General features: G+C 39.0%; 1 pseudogene; it reads left to right on the top strand.

Moving 5' to 3' along the window:
* The first annotated feature begins 2,741 nt into the window (after positions 1-2,741).
* On the top strand, positions 2,742-3,281 carry LOC110305138 (annotated as a pseudogene).
* Positions 3,282-10,457: the final 7,176 nt, after the last annotated feature.

The following is a 10,457-nucleotide window of genomic DNA, read 5'->3' as shown; positions in this document are numbered from 1 at the left end:
TAGCCCTGGCTGTCCTGGCACTCACTTTGTAGACCAGGCTGGCCCCGAACCCAGAAATCTGCCTGCCTCTGCCTCCCGAGTGCTGGGACTAAAGGCCTGCGCCACCACGCCCGGCATATTTTTTTTTTAAAGAGATTATCATGTTATTGTGAAGCCAGGTGTGGAGACATATTTGGTGACTAAAGAAGATTGTCCTGTCATCTCAGGTGAACTGGTTTCATGTACTGACAGTTCTAGTGGAATTTGTTATGAATAAAGGAATAATCCTTTACATTATGGATGTAAATATCATCCTAGACATGCCCTCCTGAGTTGTTGACATTTAGTACATGGTACTCAATAAAGCAATCTTCACATACACATCTACATATTAAGACAGTTAAATAGCCCAATAATATTAGAGATACACAGAAGTATATAGATAATTACTCTACCATATACAGACATACAAACATTCACAGAAGACTATATATGTATATATATATATATACTGTAATTATCAAGGAACCATATCTTAGTGTTTCTATAGATGTGAAGGAAAACCATGATCACAGCATGAAAGCATAAAGGTAGACATGGAACTCAAGAGGTAGCTCAAAGATTTATATCTGGACTTGCATGAAACAATAAGAGAGTAAGACACTAGGCCAAGCTTCATATTGTGAAATCTCAAAGCTTCTGCCAACAGTGACACATGTCCTCTTCAAAGCAATATCTACTCAATGAGGCCATAAGTCTTAATAGTGCCACTCCCTATAGACCAAGTATTACAAAACATGAGTCTATAGGGTCATTCCTATTTAAATCACTATAGGACATGAATGCATCAGGTAATGTACTCCTTTAAAAATATTTTTTTTCAATTTTAAAAAAAAATTAAAATCTATACATTTTTTATCTTTTTAAAATTATTTAAAATTTTAAGTTTTTTAATTTTATTTTTTATATTAGATATTTTCTTTATTTACATTTCAAATGTTATCTCCTTTCCTGGTTTCCCCTCCACAAATCCCCTATCACCTCTCCACCCTATTCACTCACCCACCCAGTCCACCTTCCTGGTTCTGGCATTCCCCTACACTGTGACATTGAGCCCTCACAGAACCAAGGGCCTCTCCTCCCATTGATGACTTACTCTCAGAGGCATGCACACATACACACACACTCACAGACACATACACATTCACGCAGATGCATAAATGAATGGACCTCCAAGAGATATTATTTAATTTGCTGACTTCTTTACTATGTAGGACTCCTTCGTCCTTCGTGTACACACACACACACACACACACACACACACACACACACTAAAAACAACAAATGTGCCCTGTTCCTTACTGTGAGAACATAGGGTTGGTCCTCTTTGTATTTTCTTCTCCTTCGGACCACAGCACAAAAACAGTCTGTGCCACTCAGGAACAGTTTGGCTCCTCCTAATTCATATTACAAAATAACAAAAAGTTACTTAAAATTATTTTTAGTACTCCTACTTCTAAAATATGCCAGGCACTTCAGAACATCTTGGAAGAAAATTCACTTCACAAACTACTTAGCATTGCCAAGTATAGGTATAAAAATGATAAATAATTATATATATGCAATTCAGTGACTATAATATAAGAAGTACTCTCCATGACCAATCTGAAATAAGACCTCCCCCTATTGTTCTTGTCTTTCACTCCCTAATCTACAAATAAATGGGGACAATTTTTACTTGTGGAGTCTTTCTAGAAGTGGCCTAAAAATTTCATTTTTTAAAAAAATCTCTTCCATAGGCTATGTCTCTGTTGTATACCTCATGATTTTAGTTCTTTCTTTAAAAAGTAAAGATTTTAGATACATCCATTTGTCCAAGAATTTCATAAATCCATTGTTTTTTAATTGATGAGTAGTACTCCATTGTGTAAATGTACCATATTTTGTGAATCCATTCTTCTGTTGAGGGACATAGTGAGGTAACCCAATCACAAAAGAAGTCATTAGATATGCACTCACTGATAAGTGGATATTAGCCCAGAAACATAGAATACCCAAGATACAATTTACAAAACAGAAGAAAATCAAGAAGAGGGAAGACCAATGGATGGGATACTTCATTCCTCCTTAGAATAGGGAATAAATTACCCATAAAAGGAGTTACAGAGACAAAGTTTGGTGCTAAGATGAAAGAATGGGCTATCCAGAGACTACCCCAACCAGGGATCCATCCCATAATCAGCTACCATACCCAGACACTTTTGCACAATGCCAGAAAGATTTTGTTGAAGGGACCTTATTATAGCTGTCTCGTATGAGGTTATGCCAGTGCCTGGCAAATACAGAAGTGGATGCTCACAGTCATCTATAAGATGGAACACAGGACTCCTAATGGAGAAGGTAGAGAAAGCACCCAAGGAGCTGAAGGGTTCTGCAACCCTATAGGTGGAACAACAATATGAACTAACCAGTACCCCCAGAGCTCGTATCTCTAGCTGCATATGTAGCAGAAGATGGCCTAGTCAGCCAACACTGGAAAGAGAAGCCGCTTGGTATTGCAAACTTTATTTGCCCCAATACAGGGGAATGCCAGGGCCATGAAGTGGGAGTGGATGGGCAGGGGAGCAGGGCAGAGGGAGGGTATAGGGAAATTTCGGGATATCATTTGAAATATATATAAAGAAAATATCTAATAATAAATAAATAAATAAATAAATAAATAAATAAATAAATAAATAAATAAAGATTTTAGAGTGGCAAGGATGGCACCACCTGTGAGATACTACGTCCCCCATGAACATCTATGTAACTTGGAGGAGGGTAACCCTGGCAGTGGTACCTATACCTGAAATATTTTCACTCCTGGTGTGCTGCCCGACATAGACCAGCAAGAATGTCTTTCTTCCTGTGGTTTGTGTGATAACAGAAAAAGAGTCACATACTTCCAGATGTAGGAGTTGTAATACCTGTAAGTTCTCTAGCATCAATTCATATTTTACAAAAGTACACATCCTGAAGGAAAATACTTTTTGAGGAACTATTGGCAAGAAAAGTATTGTAGCAACTGAAAAAGACAAGGTTCGTATATATTTATAAGAGTTTCTGTCTAAGAGATGTAGTTTTGGCCAAAGTTATCCCCATAGGTGAGTGCAGCTGAATATGAGTTAGTAGTAGTGATAGCTCACATCATGTAAGATGGCCAAATGGTTTCTATCAGCTGGTGTGAGATGCAATGTCCTAAGACCTACACTAAACTATTCTAAAAGGAGGTCAGAGGACAATGTGATTTCTTACAAACCTAAGCACACATTACCACAAAGAAGGAGTCAACTATTTTTAAGACTATTATTTTTTTTTTAAGATGACATGGTCTTTATTAAGGAGGCTGCAGTCAGGTAGCAACTACCCCTTGAAAATCTGCCAGAAATAACTTTATGTTGTAATGGACACCCAAGACTCCTACAGCTGAGACAGGAACACTGTTGAGTTCTAAAGTTTGAGGCCAGCCTGGGCTAAATAGTTAGACTCTTTCAATGAAAAAAGAAAAAGATAAAATGTACTCTATTTGTAACAGCAGACTTGGCAAAGATTGAATTTTATTCTTTTCACTGCTGAATCAATCTCTCTCTATATATATCTCATATAGAATAGAGTTTACACAGGACATGGGGAGGGGAGTTAACAGGGTAGTAGAGGCATAGAAAGGGAGAGAGAGAGAGGGAGAGAGAGAGAGAGAGAGAGAGAGAGAAGACAAGAGAAGTGGAGAGAAGAGAAGAGAAGTAAAAGAGAAAAAGAAGAGAAGAGAAGAAGAGAAGAGAAGAAGACAACAAGAAGAAAAGTCATAGAAGAGACATAGTAGAGGAGAAGTAGTAGAAGAGAAGAAGTAGAAGAGAAGTGTACAGAATGGAGGCCAGCCATGAGCACACAAAGAGAGAGTGGGGGGAGGAAATGTGGAGAAAGAGGGAGAGAAGCAAAGAAAGCGCAAGAGAGAAACAAGGGAGAACAAGAGCTTGACTAGTTAATCTTATTTAAAGGTCTTCAGCAAACAAAACCTTGCAATAGTTTATGCCTTCTTTATAAATACTTATATATGTATTTTTCAATGACTAGAGAAATATTCTTTAGAAAATATTTTATATTTATTTACATGTCTCTCTGTGTATGTGTGTATGCATGTGCATGTGAGTACATTACCTATAGAAGCCAGATGACCTCCAGAAATTAAAGCTATAGATAGTTTTGAGCAACCTCAAGGGTAATGGAAATTAAATCCAGATTCCCTTAAAGAACTGTAAATCTGTTTCACTGCTGAACCATCTCTTCAGCTCTAACCTTGAACTTGATTTTTGTGCTTCTACTTACAGACTGCTCAGATTATAACCATATACCATCACGCCTAGTTTTTGTGGTGCTGGTGGATTTCAGAGTTTCAGGCATGCTAGGCAGTTTCTCTTAAGTAGAGCTATATATAGTCCAAGCCCTAGCTTTAATAACAGGAGTTTTACAAAGTAAAACAGAATTTACTTTCTCCTTTAGAGCCAATGGGCTTCCTTTCACAAGGGGGAGGAGTAAACTCCCATTAGAAGGAAGTAGCTTAGTCCAAAGTGGACCCCTTATTTAAAATGTAGTAGCCAGTCTTAGTTTCTAGGAGCTACTTAGGAAGGCTAAGGAAAGAATGAATCAATCTCGATTTTATTGGGCAGGTCTCTGGTGATATAATTACAGCAGGAAGCTAGACTAGGTTTAAGGCCAAAGAAAAAGGGAGATACTACATCATTTATTACCTTTGCTACTGGGGTTTGCAGACCACCTGGTTAATATTGACAAACATTCTTTGTCCCATTTGGCGAGACCCTCTTATCTGGCCCAGAGGCTGCTGCAGCTGCTCTGTGATCATAAAATACCAAAGACATGTGTGTCTCCTTTACTGAGTCAGGCTACAGCCTCCATTTCTTTATCAACAATGTCTCTAAAACCCGGCCTACAGGTCAAAGTGATGAGAAGAGACCCTTTGACTATGGACAGGTTCAGGATGCTATAATGAAGCAGCTTCTATGATAGGATGCTGTGGGTACTCTGGGAAAGTGTCACCAGATATAGGAGTCTACCCAGAAGGAGCATCATCTAACTCTAAGGAAAATGCTAAATGAGAGAAAAGAAAAGGAAAAAAATTCCTTAACTAGTAAGAAATATATGTTTTTTTTTTGTTTTTTTTTTTTGTTTTTTTTTTTGTGAATAAAAANTTTTTTTTTTTGTGAATAAAAAGTTAGCTAGTAGATAATTCACGGTTTTATAACTCTGTCCTGGAACTTGGCATAAGAAAGAAGCAATTATTTTAGCACTTGAGGTGTCTAGATGGGCCAAATCCAATTCTATCTCAGAAAGACAGAGAAGGATGAAGTGGAGTCCAAATAGCTTGTGGGCAATTTAAGGAGAGGGGCTTTGGAGAAGATGACTGACAGCTTGGTCCTGGGTAGGAGCTATTATCTCCTTATCCTCTCTATCTGCTTAATTTTTCTCCTGAGTACTTTTGCCTACTTTGCTTGAATTTATATATGTTCGCATATTTTTCTTCTAGACAAGGTCTCTATTTTTATCCCAGGCTGGTCCGGAATTCACTAGGTGGCCAAACTATCTTCAAACTCACAGTCATTCTCCTGTTTCAGCTTCCTGAGTGCTGAGATCAAAGGCATGAGCCACTACGCCTTTTTGATCACACTTTTTGATTGATGCCACTAAGCCACTATATTACCTTTTGAAATGATATAAGCCATAGTCTCTATAAATCTTGTTTGATTATAAATGGAATAGGTGATGTCTTGACATCCGAATTCAGTCATTTAGTGAAGATTTTTATTTTTATTTTTTCTGGTGAATAATGTAAAATTCTACAGGAGCACAATGTACCTACTGTGTTATGAAGCTTCCAGTCCATGGGGGAGGACAGAGAGTGAAACAGTGAGAAAAATATTGAAATATTAAAAATGGTGGTCTTTATGTCCTTCATGATAGACTGTGGGATCCATAATGGTAAGGAGGACTGTTTCTGATTCTCTGTCTCAAATCCTCATCTATAAATGACCTAACAATGATGACCTATAAAAGACCATTGCTGTGTGTCTATTTCTTTCAGTCAAAAGTGACTCAGGAAGAAGTCAACTAGAGTTTCCTGAGAAGAGTAAAAAGCAACAGAGGAATTACTTCCATCAGATTGCCTTGTTGACATTTTACAGAACATTTTCTTTTTCTTTCTTTCTTTTTTTTTTGTTTCCAATTTTGTATTAGATATTTTCTTCATTTACATTTCAAATCCTATCCTGAAAGTCACCTATACCACACCCCCTGCCTGCTCTCCTACCCACCCACTCCCACTTCTTGGCCCTGGCGTTCCCCTTTACTGGGGCATATAATCTTCGCAAGACCAAGGGCCTCTCCTCCCAATGATGGCCAACTAGACCATCTTCTGATACATATGCAGCTAGAGACAACATCTCTGGGGTACTGGTTAGTTCATATTGTTGTTCCACCTATAGGGTTGCAGACCCCTTTAGCTCCTTGGGTTCTTTCTCTAGCTTGATTAATGGTTAATGTGGGATGAGTCCCTGTGTGACTCTCAATGTCTACAAAAGCAAAATATTTAAGCCAGGAAAGGCAAGACAGTAAGCAGTGTTCTTCTACAGACTGTGCTTCCAACCTGAAAGGTGTAAAATGAGATAAAATATCACCACTCCACCCATGTTGGTTTTCCTTAGTGTTTTATTGCAGCAACATAGAAGCAATCTAGGACAGGGCATAGACATCTTTTTAGTGTTTGAGAATTTCCTATATGCATATAATGTGTTTAGATCAAATTCATTCTGTATTCATCCTCCTTCAACCCCTCATTTCTCACTTCTTTTCCTTCTCAATTTCAGGTACTCTGTTTTAAAAATTATTTATTTAAATTTTATCTTATGGAGCCACGCATAGTGGTAGATGCCTCTAATTCCAGCACTTGGGAGGAAGAAGCAGGAGGATATCTATGAGTTTGAGGCTATCCTGATCTACATAGTTAGTTACAGGACAGCCAGAGCTATAAAGCAAGACCTAGTCTTGAAAAAAACAAACAAACAAACAAGCAATATCAGAAACAGAACAACAAAAATAACAAAACCCCTAAATATATTATGTATATGGGCATTTACCTAAATGAATTTCTGTGTGCTACATGGGTGTCTGGTACCCACAGAGACCAGAAGAGGATATCATATCAGCAAAGTCTCACATGCATGGTTGCCTAAAAATGAGCTGAACATGGGCAATAGCAAGAGACATGCCAGAGTGAATGGTGAACATATCACTAGACCTCAAGCCTACACAAAGAACTAAGAAATGATGAAAGTGGGAGAAATGGTTTTCCCCAGGGAAGAGTACACCAACCAATTACTCAATAACAAATAGTCAGCCTTGAAAGCATGCATATAAATAACATTATATAGAGTGATCAGATTATATTTAGAGATATGTATGTATATGCATATATGCATACACATAAAATAATGAATTTGAAAGTGCTAGGAGATATGGCAGCACTTGGAGGAAGACAGAAGAAGGGAAATGAAATAATGATAATCTCAAAACTGTGGGGCAAGTGAACCATGCCACCAGACAGAAGAACTGGTAAGGTTGAGGCAGGTTAAAAACCCTGGGTCATCTGAGAATTGAGAATGATAGATGTCGATCCAGTTCCCTGGCAAGTTCTACCTTTCCTGGCATATGAAAGCATGACATCCCATTGAGAGGACCACGATAGTCACGTAGGGACAACATCTTAACTATTTTCCCATGTAATCAAACATCCCTAACATCTCAGACTGAGCCATCAGGAAACATTTACGCCTGGACCCCACCCTACTCCGCAAATATTTATAAGGATCCTACTCAGATGGAATAAATTTCATAAGTTATTTCATAAGAAGTCATCTGAGTGTGGCTGTTTTATTGAGCTGCAACACTCTGGGGAAGAGTTTTCTCTCCTGAAGCATTCATCACTGGTCCTACAATCTGTCCAGCAGATTGTGCTTGAGCCCACTGCCCACATCTAATTGTTGCCATTACCTGTTGGTTTTAACCACTTCCTGCCACTTGTTTAGTGGCTTCCTCTATGGCATTTGGCTGCTTGCAGCAGATTCAAAACACAGGTTCTGCTACAGTAGCCAGGGGAGATCCTGGCTATCTGCCCTGCATAGGCTTCCCTTCAGAGAGCTGTTAAACTTTGGCCATTCTGCACACACCAAAGCCCTGCAGAATCTTTCATTTTGGTAGGGCGAGGAATCTTTGCATTGCATTTTGTCTCCCCTGAGCGACTTGCTGGAGGTCAGGCACCCAAGCAGTCAGGAATACAGCAGCCAGCTATGATATAATTATAATCTCAAAACAAAAGAAATAGTAAAAAAATACTGTTGCCTAGCAATCTTCTCTGTGTTGAAACATTCACTAAAGAAAAGAGAAAGAGCTCACCAAACTGAGGAGTAAACAAATTTCACATGTTTGAGAAAGCTCTGAAGTTACAAGTTTCATGAGGCACCTCCACGTCCAAAGTTATAGATGCAGAAAACAACTGTGTGGGAAGGATGCTTGCTATCTAAGAGAGACCACCTGATGTCCAGGGTACTGGAAATCAAACAGTGCACTCCCAGCTTCCAGCTACCATGAGATCCATTGTGTTTGTGAAGGCAGCTATTGTGTAGAGACCCAGATCTATTAGAAATATTTCATAGGTTAAGTAGGAGTAGGTGTTGCTCTATTCTTTTCTCCTTGACCACTGATGACCTATAGTAGTGTTTTATCTCTGCCCCAAAGTAGTTTTTTTCCACCTCAGAGATAAGCAAACTTTTCAGAAGTTGAGATATGCAGGTTTCTGTTTAAGACAATTTATGTATAGAGAACAAAACTAATCAATGCTCACAACTTGGCAAGCAGGTATTCACAGGTAGGAATCAGTAGTTCAGCTTTAGTTCTGTTGACTCAGATTACAGACAGGTCCTTATCCTGTTTTTCACTCCTACATAACGCAGTGTTTCCAAAGTAAACTTGATAATCATGCATAATTAATGTTAAAGATAGTTTTTGTCCTTTCTTTTTATTTTTTACTTCATGTTGGGGAGGGCTTTTCAGTGATGTACCTGTTTTGAAGCAGCACTGGATCTGTCAGTGAACCCCCAACCATACTCCTGTTTGTAACACCAGTAGATGTCCCTGGTTCAGCAACTTAGACCTTAGTGCAATTTATACCTTGGTATGTTTTGCACTCAATATCTGGAGTGAATAAGAAGATGTGTGTGATGTCTCTCTAGAAAGAGTCTCACACAACAAATACCACATTGGAATTTGTGTTCTACATACATCTACTATATAACCTTGTCATTCTATCTCTAATTATACACTAAAGGGGGATGCAAGCAGGTTTCCACATAAATACTCAGGAATTATATTCATAGCAACTATATTTACAGTAATTAAAAGTTGGAAACAATCCAAATGTCCATTATCAGAATGGATATAAAAACTGTGATGTCTTCACATAACTGGAAACGACCCACTAGATAATGACCATGAACAGTTCCACCCAACAGTACAGTTGCATGTTAGAATCACTATGTTATGTGGAAAAAGCCAGGCTGGGGCTGGGGAGATAGCTCTGAGGGTAAAGGCACTTTATCAGAAAATTTGAGGATCTGAGTGTTTTTCCTAGAATGAGCGCTTGAAGGTGGAAGGAGAGGACTGACCACACAATGTTGTCATTTGACCTCCACACTCATGCACTTTCACACACATCCTACAAAGATAATATATAAAATAGTTTGGAGACAACCGGACACCTTCCTAGTCAGAGCACAGGTGTCCGCCCGGCCTGAGAGGCTTCTGCCTCAGGTTCCACAAGAACCAGCTTGGTTCCGGGACTCCTCAGAAAGTAGTCTACACAGGTGAGAGTGTGGACCACTGAAACAACAGCTTCGGTGACAGGCCAAAGCAACACAGCTTCTGGGAAAGATCCTATTTTGGGCCTTCATATTCGGAAAGGAGGAGGTCCAAACACCAGATAACTGTGCACCTTCCCTGAAAGAGGAGACCTTGCCTGCAGAGACTGCTCTGACCACTGAAACTCAGAGGAGAGAGCTGGTCTCCCAGGTCTGGTCATAGAGGGTAACAAAATCACGAGAGGAACAATCTCTAAACAGAGACAACTATAACAACTAACTCCAGAGATTACCAGATGGTAAAAGGTAAACATAAGAATCTTACTAACAGAAACCAGGACCACTCATCATCATCAGAACCCAGCACTCCCACTTCACCCAGTCCAGGGGAAACCAACACACCTGAAAAGCTAGACCTGGATATAAAAGCATATCTCATGATGTAAGAAGAGGACATCAAGCAGGACTTAAATAACTCACTTAAAGAAATACAGGAGAACACTGCTAAACAAGTAGAAG

This window comes from Mus caroli, chromosome 1 (genome assembly GCF_900094665.2).
Source record: "Mus caroli chromosome 1, CAROLI_EIJ_v1.1, whole genome shotgun sequence".
NCBI lineage: Eukaryota > Metazoa > Chordata > Mammalia > Rodentia > Muridae > Mus > Mus caroli.
Note: the sequence above shows the minus strand (reverse complement) of the source record. Positions and strands in the feature narration are given on the sequence as shown.